Source organism: Echinops telfairi, unplaced genomic scaffold (genome assembly GCF_000313985.2).
Source record: "Echinops telfairi isolate 266 unplaced genomic scaffold, ASM31398v2 ScPeMD7_8;HRSCAF=38, whole genome shotgun sequence".
In the NCBI taxonomy this organism is placed as follows: Eukaryota; Metazoa; Chordata; class Mammalia; order Afrosoricida; family Tenrecidae; genus Echinops; species Echinops telfairi.
Window position 1 is genome coordinate 17,175,724 of NW_022103905.1, and position 8,040 is coordinate 17,183,763.

At 39.7% G+C, this 8,040-nt stretch overlaps 1 protein-coding gene across 5 annotated transcripts in view; it reads left to right on the forward strand.

The window, feature by feature from the left end:
• RNF111 (ring finger protein 111) overlaps nt 1-8,040 on the forward strand; it is a 149,393-nt gene that overhangs the window by 40,986 nt on the left and 100,367 nt on the right. The window contains exons 1-2 of one of the 5 annotated variants that reach the window (XM_045286510.1): nt 1,132-1,453; nt 3,950-4,097. The exons of 2 other annotated variants lie outside the window; for them this stretch is intronic. The gene's annotated coding sequence lies outside the window, so the exon portion shown is untranslated. Of the gene's footprint in view, nt 1-1,131; nt 1,454-3,949; nt 4,098-8,040 lie in introns of those variants that run through there. 2 more of the 5 variants (XM_045286509.1, XM_004709459.3) reach the window with 2 other exon arrangements.

An 8,040-nucleotide genomic window follows, 5' to 3' on the forward strand; every position in this document is an offset into this window, starting at 1 on the left:
CATAGATAGTTCTTAAAAAGCAAATTGCCCAAACAGACTTCATAAAAAAATAGATTCAGCTACATTAAAAAAAAAATTTCCTTCTCTGAGCAATAATAGGAGTTGATGGCAAAGGAAAGAAATGAATGTTTCTGAACATTTAATTGTTAAGTAATGTCAGGGGCAGGAGTCCTTGGTTGACACACATGGCTAAGGAAGTGCTTGACTACCATCCAAAATTTTGGCTGCTTGAATCCACTCAAAAGCACTTTGGAAGACAGGTCTGGCGATCTGCTTCCCTAAGATCACAGCATTGTTAGCCCCTTGGCACAGTTTTGATCTGCACACTGGGACTGTCATGTTTCAGACCACGCAAAGACAACTAATATACATGTTAGGAGCATTGTATAAATGGAAACCTTTGGGGTCAATCCTGTTATCCCCATTTAGAAAACAGATTTATAAAGGTCTAATAAAATGATTCAGCTGTTAAGTGACACTGTAATTTTAAAGGAAGTCTGTGATTAACTCCATCGCTTGTGCTCTTTCCCTATATCCTTATCATGGACACTAAAGAAGCATTAAAAAAAAAAGCATTTTCTAGCTACTGATTTTTCTAAAAGAATTAAACAAGAAGGCTTATGTGATTATACAGCCAGAGTTCCCACGATATTTATTACCACTTATTATCTGGTTTCGGAAGCAAATTTGCTTTAACAGTAAGGTGCATTGAGCTTTGTCATTAGCACGTATGCATCATTTGTTTGGAAAGACACCAAACCATGATGTTTTGTTTTTTTTTTAAGTGTACAGCAAGTATATATACTCAGCAATTTTAGTGAAGAAAAATTAGTTAAGATGTATTTAAAAATGTACTTGAATATCGAACGGACCAAGTACCAAGGAAAATAAATATTGAGCTTTGTGACAGCGCTCGGTTTCATTAGACTGGGGAAAAAAAAAAAAAACTACAAAGGGGGAGGGGCGAAGGGAGGAGGCGGGGCAGGGAGAGGGAATAATCCGAGCACGCGCAGAAGCACACAGATGTTAATGAAGGCCTGAAGTCGCTTGAGCGCTCACTTTACGAACTGTCGTAAAGTCCCCCAATTGTCGTGCTTGCTCGGCAGGGGAAGGCTTGGTTAGGCGGCGGCGGCGGCGGCCGGCGAGCAGCAGCAGTGGAGGTGCTCGATGCGCGCAGCCTGGAAACGCCACAACTGCGGCGAAAGAGTTCCTGTGGGTCCGAATTAGGCATTCTCAATCCAGGCCGGGTTGACCGGGCCGATCGCGGGCCCTGCCGCTCAGACGGTTCTGGCGGCGGTGACAGACGCAGCTTCTAGCTATAGGGGCCTATTAGGCCGAGATCTGAGGCGCAGATAACTGCCTCCCTCTGGACGCATCCCCCTCCTCCCTTGTCGGCCTTCCTGGATCAGTGATTCCGGGACCCTTCGCCGAGGGTGGCTACTGTATGGTTAAGGTGAGGGGGCCCGGGGGGAGGGGATCGATCGGAGGCCGCGCGTGCGCGCTTCGGGGGAGGGGCCGGCCTGGAGCGGAGAAAGAGGAAGGGCTGCGGCGGGCGGAGGTTGGGGTCCGCGGCCGGCCGGTCGCTGCTTCGATTGTGACTTGGGGTCGGGGGCTCGGTAAAAAGACTGAATCCTGTTGGGGCCAAGCCTCGGTGTGCAGACACACCCACAGCTCGGAGGGCGGGCCTTCTGGGTAAGGGGATTTCGTGACCGTTTTCGACCCTCCCTGGAGTCTTGGGGGGGGGGCTGAGGCGTGGGAGTGCGACTTGACAATGGAGGGAGGAAGGTAACCTGGGCCGGGGGGCGTTGGTGGAGCGTGTCCAGTCCACCCTGACGGTTAGGGAGTTAGCTCCCGGGATAAGGAAACGAAGTCCGCGCAACACCACCAGATTTATTCAGATTTTGTGTGGAGTTGGCTTGTTCGTCCTTAAAAACGAAGCGTGCTATTTGTATTATTCCCGTCGCTAAAGTACAGGAGTCCGTGGTAGTCCTGGAGGGGACAGAGCAGCTCTGGACTGCAGAAATAAGAGATTTGCCCCGGTCGTTCTTCACTAGGTGATAGGCAGACACTTGCCGATGTTTCTTAGCCAAGTGTAAGTTTTAATGTTAAAAAAAACCCCAGGAAGTGTATAAGGCGTTCATTTAATTTGTTGATGTTGTAGTGTGGGGGTGACTCCATTGCGTTGTGAGCTTTCCTGATTCTTGGCTTATGTGCAGTATCAATTGAGAAACTATCGAGAGTTAAGATGCCAATTGAAATAGGCTTCATTTTATCGGAGTTTCTTACAGCTTTGGAATCTAACATACTCAAACTTTATTTCATTTGCATTTTTTCTTACGTTTTCTTGCTTTACATATAAAGAACAGAATGGGTAAAGATAAAAGAAGGTTCCATTTCCTTCCTTTCTTTATCTATTTATGTCTTAGTGCCTGCAAATGCTAGAATATGCTTTTGATATTACATAGGAGAAACTGCTAAAGTAATGCGTTTTTATTACAGATATTTTAGTAAATTTTTTCCTGCAATTATAAAGCAAAATTTTAATATTAAGCAGTAATTGTCTTTGGTTTGTGAGACAAAAACATGAGATGAGAAAAGGCATCCCTTTTACTCAGAAAATAATCTTGAATTAGAAGATTTTAAATAATTGAACTGTAATTTTTATTACTGTCTTGCCATTTAACCTTGAGCACATGACTTTGCCATCTTTCTCCTGATCACTGTGTTTGCTACCTCAGGTTCTCTGTCATATTCTAACAGTGTTTGAGGAGAAACTAGGAAGGAGGTTGTGTATTGTTGCTCTTTGGAGGCAATACTGTATCTTATTTAGGAAGCTACTTATGTCACTTTGTATCTGTTGGCCATTTGTGAGTTCTTTCACTGTAGGTAGTGTTGGCTCCTGAAGAAGGGTATAATTAAGGTAATTTCTGTGGTGAAAAATGCCGTGGAGGGCAACTTGAAGTTTCCAGAGTTGACGAATTTCACTTCACTAACCTATTTTTCATTTCTTAAAATAATTAGGAAAAAGCCACAGTGATGTTTAAAACTAGAATGGCAGTTTGCAAGTCTAAAACAAAGGAATTATCAGCAGATACCCCTAAATCGAATAATTTTCACTTTAAATTTCACCTCACTGAATCAAACCAATTAAATTAGATCTTAGATATTTTGTCAGAAATGGGTGTTTCTAATCCATTCTTTACTTCAGAAATAATTATATGTATATTTTGACTTTTTTTCACCCTGTGGGCTTGGACTTTGAGAGGGAAAAAAAAGTCCTAAGAAATGATAGTAATTAAACTATATTATAAGTTGATATTAACATTCTGAAGGTGGCATTATCTTAAGAAAAAGTGTAGGCTAGAGACAGATCAGAATTTTGGATCTAGCTTTGCTTTTGTTCATTAGATCTGTGGCTTGACTGGTTGCTCTTCCTGGACTTCAGATCTCTGAACTATGAGAGGTTTGGGTTAGAAATCTCTGGTTTTCTCTGGGTCCTACATTGAATGATTTGCTTTTGTATTAAAAATTTTTTTTCCAAAACCATTCTATTGGGAGTTAACACAGATATCATTCCATAGTTTAATCACATCAACCAGTACTGTACAATTGCTCCCACAATCACTTTCTGATTTGTATTTTTAGTTGGGTGTTTGGTAGTATTCATTGTTTTATTCACCTGATTGAATTCACAAAAAGAATACTATACTGAGAGTATAATTTTACATACCGAAAGTTAAATGCTATGCTGAATGTGTGTGTAATGCTGTTGTAGTCCTCAGATGGTATTAAAAATAAAACCTTTTTTTTTTTAACTCCTGGTGAGGTTCTACAGTATCTACCTGAACAATTTTTTTTCTTTCAGAAATATGTAATAATGATTCATTAAAGGTCAGAATTGTATTGGATGTCTTTCTTATACTATTTTTTTCTTTCCTGCATCCCACAGAGTATTGGTAACAGCTGGTCCAGGTTTCCAGTGGTACTTGATTTGTACCATTGAATGAGGAGTGAGCTACCAATGGGTAAAAGGAAATACTAAGCCGAACCTTAATTTTAAACCGAGGTACTGCATTATTTTCTCAGTCATTCAATAGGTAATTATTGAATGTTTCATGCTCTAGGCACTGTCCTTGGTTTGGGGCATTCAGTAGTGAAGAATGCACCACCTTTATGGACTGTGTGTTCTTTTGGGGGAATGCAGATAATAGTGTGAAGCAGAATAGTTTCAGGCAATAGGAAGTCCCAGGAAGAAAATAAAACAGTGTAATAAGTGGTCCTCTTGTGAGTTAGGAAGATCTCTCATACTTGATTTGAGATCTCAGTGACGACGGGAAAGACCCAGCCACAGGGAAGAGTGCAGCAAGTCAGTAAATTGAATTTGAATCTGAGGCTCTTCAAGTGTAAATTATCTTGTTTATCTGCTATACTTTTGCATAATTGCTGATAGTGTGAAAAGATGGAAACTACCTGTAGCACCCAAATATGTTGCCTTTGTTTAAATTTTGACTCAAAGAAACTAACTGTAAAAAGTCATTTTGGAACAGTTGAGAGGAATCTATGGCTAGGCATTAGGTAATGTCAAGGCATTGATTTTAATTTTGTTGATGGCGTTGTTTATAGAAGAAAATGCCTGTATCTGGAGGGGCCTTTAGAAAGTTCCCGGTAAAAGTCCATTAATTTTCAATTCCATTTTCCCCTCAAACTTATATGTTGTTTGCTTTTTTAAAGTTTGAAGATAAACATTTTATCTAAAATAATTTATAGAGTGCCATTTTTAGGTGTATATTTCCCTTTGTTTCTTTCAGTTTTGACAAACTACAGGATGTTGTTCCTCTTGCTACATGTTTACCATTCATTTAACAAATGAATAGTTGCTGGGGGTGGGGGTGGGCGGAGGCACTGTGCCAGGGCAAAGAGCAGAATCTTTTTTTTTAGTCGTTTTATTAGGGGCTCATAGGACTCTTACCACAATCCATACTTACATCAATTGTGTAAAGCACATTTGTACACTCATTGCCCTTGTCATTCTCAAAACATTTGCCCTCCACTTAAGCCCCTGCATCAGGTCCTCAAAGAGCAGAATCTTAACAAGTCTACTTACCAAGGGCTTAGAGTTTGCTGGAGGAGGAGTAACTTGATGTGGACCATGCTAGCATGGTGAAAACAAGGTGTTAATGTTTCTGTATTCTATTTTGTATCCTGAGAGTATACAGAAGCAGCAACTTAGTGTTCAGGTGCTTGGGAACTTTAAAAATATTTTCCTCTAATAGGAAATTGAAAATAGTAAGAAATGTTTCCTTTGACTAGGTGTCATTTGAAATCTCTGTTGTAACAATTTTCCTTATTTGCTTGTGCATTAGCATTAGGTGCTTTTGAGTCAGTACTGACTCAGCAACCTTATACACAGCAGAATGAAATACTGCCTGCTTCTGTACGATTGTTATGCTCACGCTCATTGTTGCAGCCACTGTCTATCCATCTCTTGGAGGGTCATCGTCTTCCTTTACCAAACTAGATATTCTTCTCCAGGACCTGGTCCCCTGATAACAGGTCCAGATAGGTGAGATGAAATCTTACTGCCCTTGACTTCTAAATAACATTCTGGCTGTATTTCTTTCAAGATAGATGTGTAGATGTGCTATATAAATGCACTGCATTGAGTCGATTCTGACTCATGGTGACCCTATAGGACAGAGGAGCACTGTTCCTGTGGGTTTTTTTCTAAGACCATCACTTTTTACAGCAGTAGAAAGTTTTATCTTTCTCCCTCAGAATGTGGTGGTTTTGAATTTACAGCGGGATTAGTAGCATGGCTCCTGTGTGTGTGTGTGTTTTTTTTTTTTAGCTATTTTATTGGGGCTCATACAACTCTTATCACAATCCATACATACATCAATTGTGTAAAGCACACTTATACATTTGTTGCCCTCATCCTCAAAATTCGCTTTCCGCTTGGGTTCCTGGAATCAGCTCCTCGTTTTCCTTATTCTCCTCCCATCCCTCCCCGGCCCCCATGTGTTTTTTATGTTCTATGTTGGGCATCAGAATAAATTATTTGTTTTCATTACCCTTTGACATCCTAAATTGCTTTTAATTAAGCTCTTTTTTTTGAATAATTTTAAACAAAAAACACATGGTGAATTGGATCCTTTTCGTTCATGTTCACCAGTTTTTGACAGTTTGCTTTCTTGTTTCTCTTCTGAATCATTGGTGAGTATTCCACATATATTATGTAATTTACCTGTGAATATTCACTATATGACGTCTCTCGCATTATTATAATAAACCAAAAACTTGAATCTGCCATCCAGTTGATACTCATCGATGGCTGCCTTCTTACTAAGACTGCTCCATAGGGTTTTCTTGGTTGTATAGTTTATGGAAGCAGATCCCCAAGCCTTTTTCCTAAGGGCTGCTGGGTGGGTTTTAACCACCAATCTTTAGGTTATTAGCTGATCACAAACTATGCCAGGATTTATTATCATGGTACCAAAAATAACCAAACCCACTGCTGTCAAGTGGACTCTGATTCATCGCTGGGAAGAGGAGGAACCCTGGCGGCCCAGTGGATTGTGCAGTTGATAACTGCGCTCTTAGGAGAAAGAGGAGGATTCTGCTTCCCACAGAGCTTTGCAGTCTCAGGAACCCACAGGGCAGATTGATTCTGTTTTGTAAGCTCACCATGGGAAGCAGAATGCTACATTTTTTTCTTGCAGAGGAGATGGTGGGATTCACAGTAGTTACCAAAGTCAGGGAATTCAATGTTAACACTATACCTGTACGGAATCTATAGCCCATATTCCACTTCTGTCAATTGATCCCAATATTAGTATTTACTCCTTTTTAGCATTTTCCCCACTTTTCGTATAGGATCAAGTCCAGCATTACAAATTGTGTTTAGTTGTCACATTACATTAATTTGGAACAGTGCTTTAGTCTTTATTGTTTACTGGTATTTTGAAGAATATAGGTCATGTATCTTATAGAATATTCTTCAGTTAGATTTATCTCACGTTTCCTCATAATTTTGTTCAGGTTATGTATCACAGCCAGGGATTTTATATCCTGCCCAGGGTTTTGGAGGCATGATGTTGATCTGCTCGTCTTTGGTGGCGTTTAATTACCTGGCCACGGTGTTGTCTGATTTTTCTGCTAGTATATAAAGTTATTATTTTCCCCTGTGTAACTAATAATTACACATTCTGGGGACAAACAGCTTTGAGCTAATTCAGCAATTTTGTGCCTCATCAGACTTTCTGGTTCCTCATCAAATTTTTCCCCCTGGTTTTATTTCCCATCAATTATTTTTATTCTCTACTGATCTTTACTATAATGATTATACAATGATTATTTTCTAACTTTTCCTGTCACAGTATCACTAGGTACTCTGCTGTAAGGAAGAGGCATTCTTTTATGTATTATAAATATGGATTCATGCATTTTGTATTGACCAGTGGATTATGTAATCCATTGCTGTAATCCATCAGCTTTGTTTTCATGCTCACATAGTCTCAGTTTGGCCAGTGGGAGTCTCTCTGCACTGGTGTCTCTGTCTCTTTGACATGCCCTTTTTTTTTTCTTTGAGTATTTTCTCTCTGGCACAGAGATGTTGTAAGATTATCTTATATCTTCCTTGTCTCAACCCTGGAAATAGCTATTTGTCCAAGGCGCCTTGGTTCTTTTTAGTGGAGAATCCAATATGCTTTTGAGGTACAGCCTCTGAGAAATGTAATTTAAATTTATTACATTTCAATAAAGATCTTAGTTTGTGAAGTACAATCACATAAGATTCTGCAACTTGTATGCTAGCCATAAAGTAACACTTGGATTCTTGTGTGCGTCCTCTCTTCTCTCCCCCAGATAATAAGTTTATATTCTGATTTGGTCTTGGTTATGCTTGTACAAAATAGAGACGGAAAATAAAAATTATTTTCCTTTTTTTTTTAAATGGAGGATTTAACCGCCGTGAAGGAAATTACTTGCTTTTAAATCAACTTTTTAAATGAAGGCATTTAAAAATGTTACAGTATTTCACAT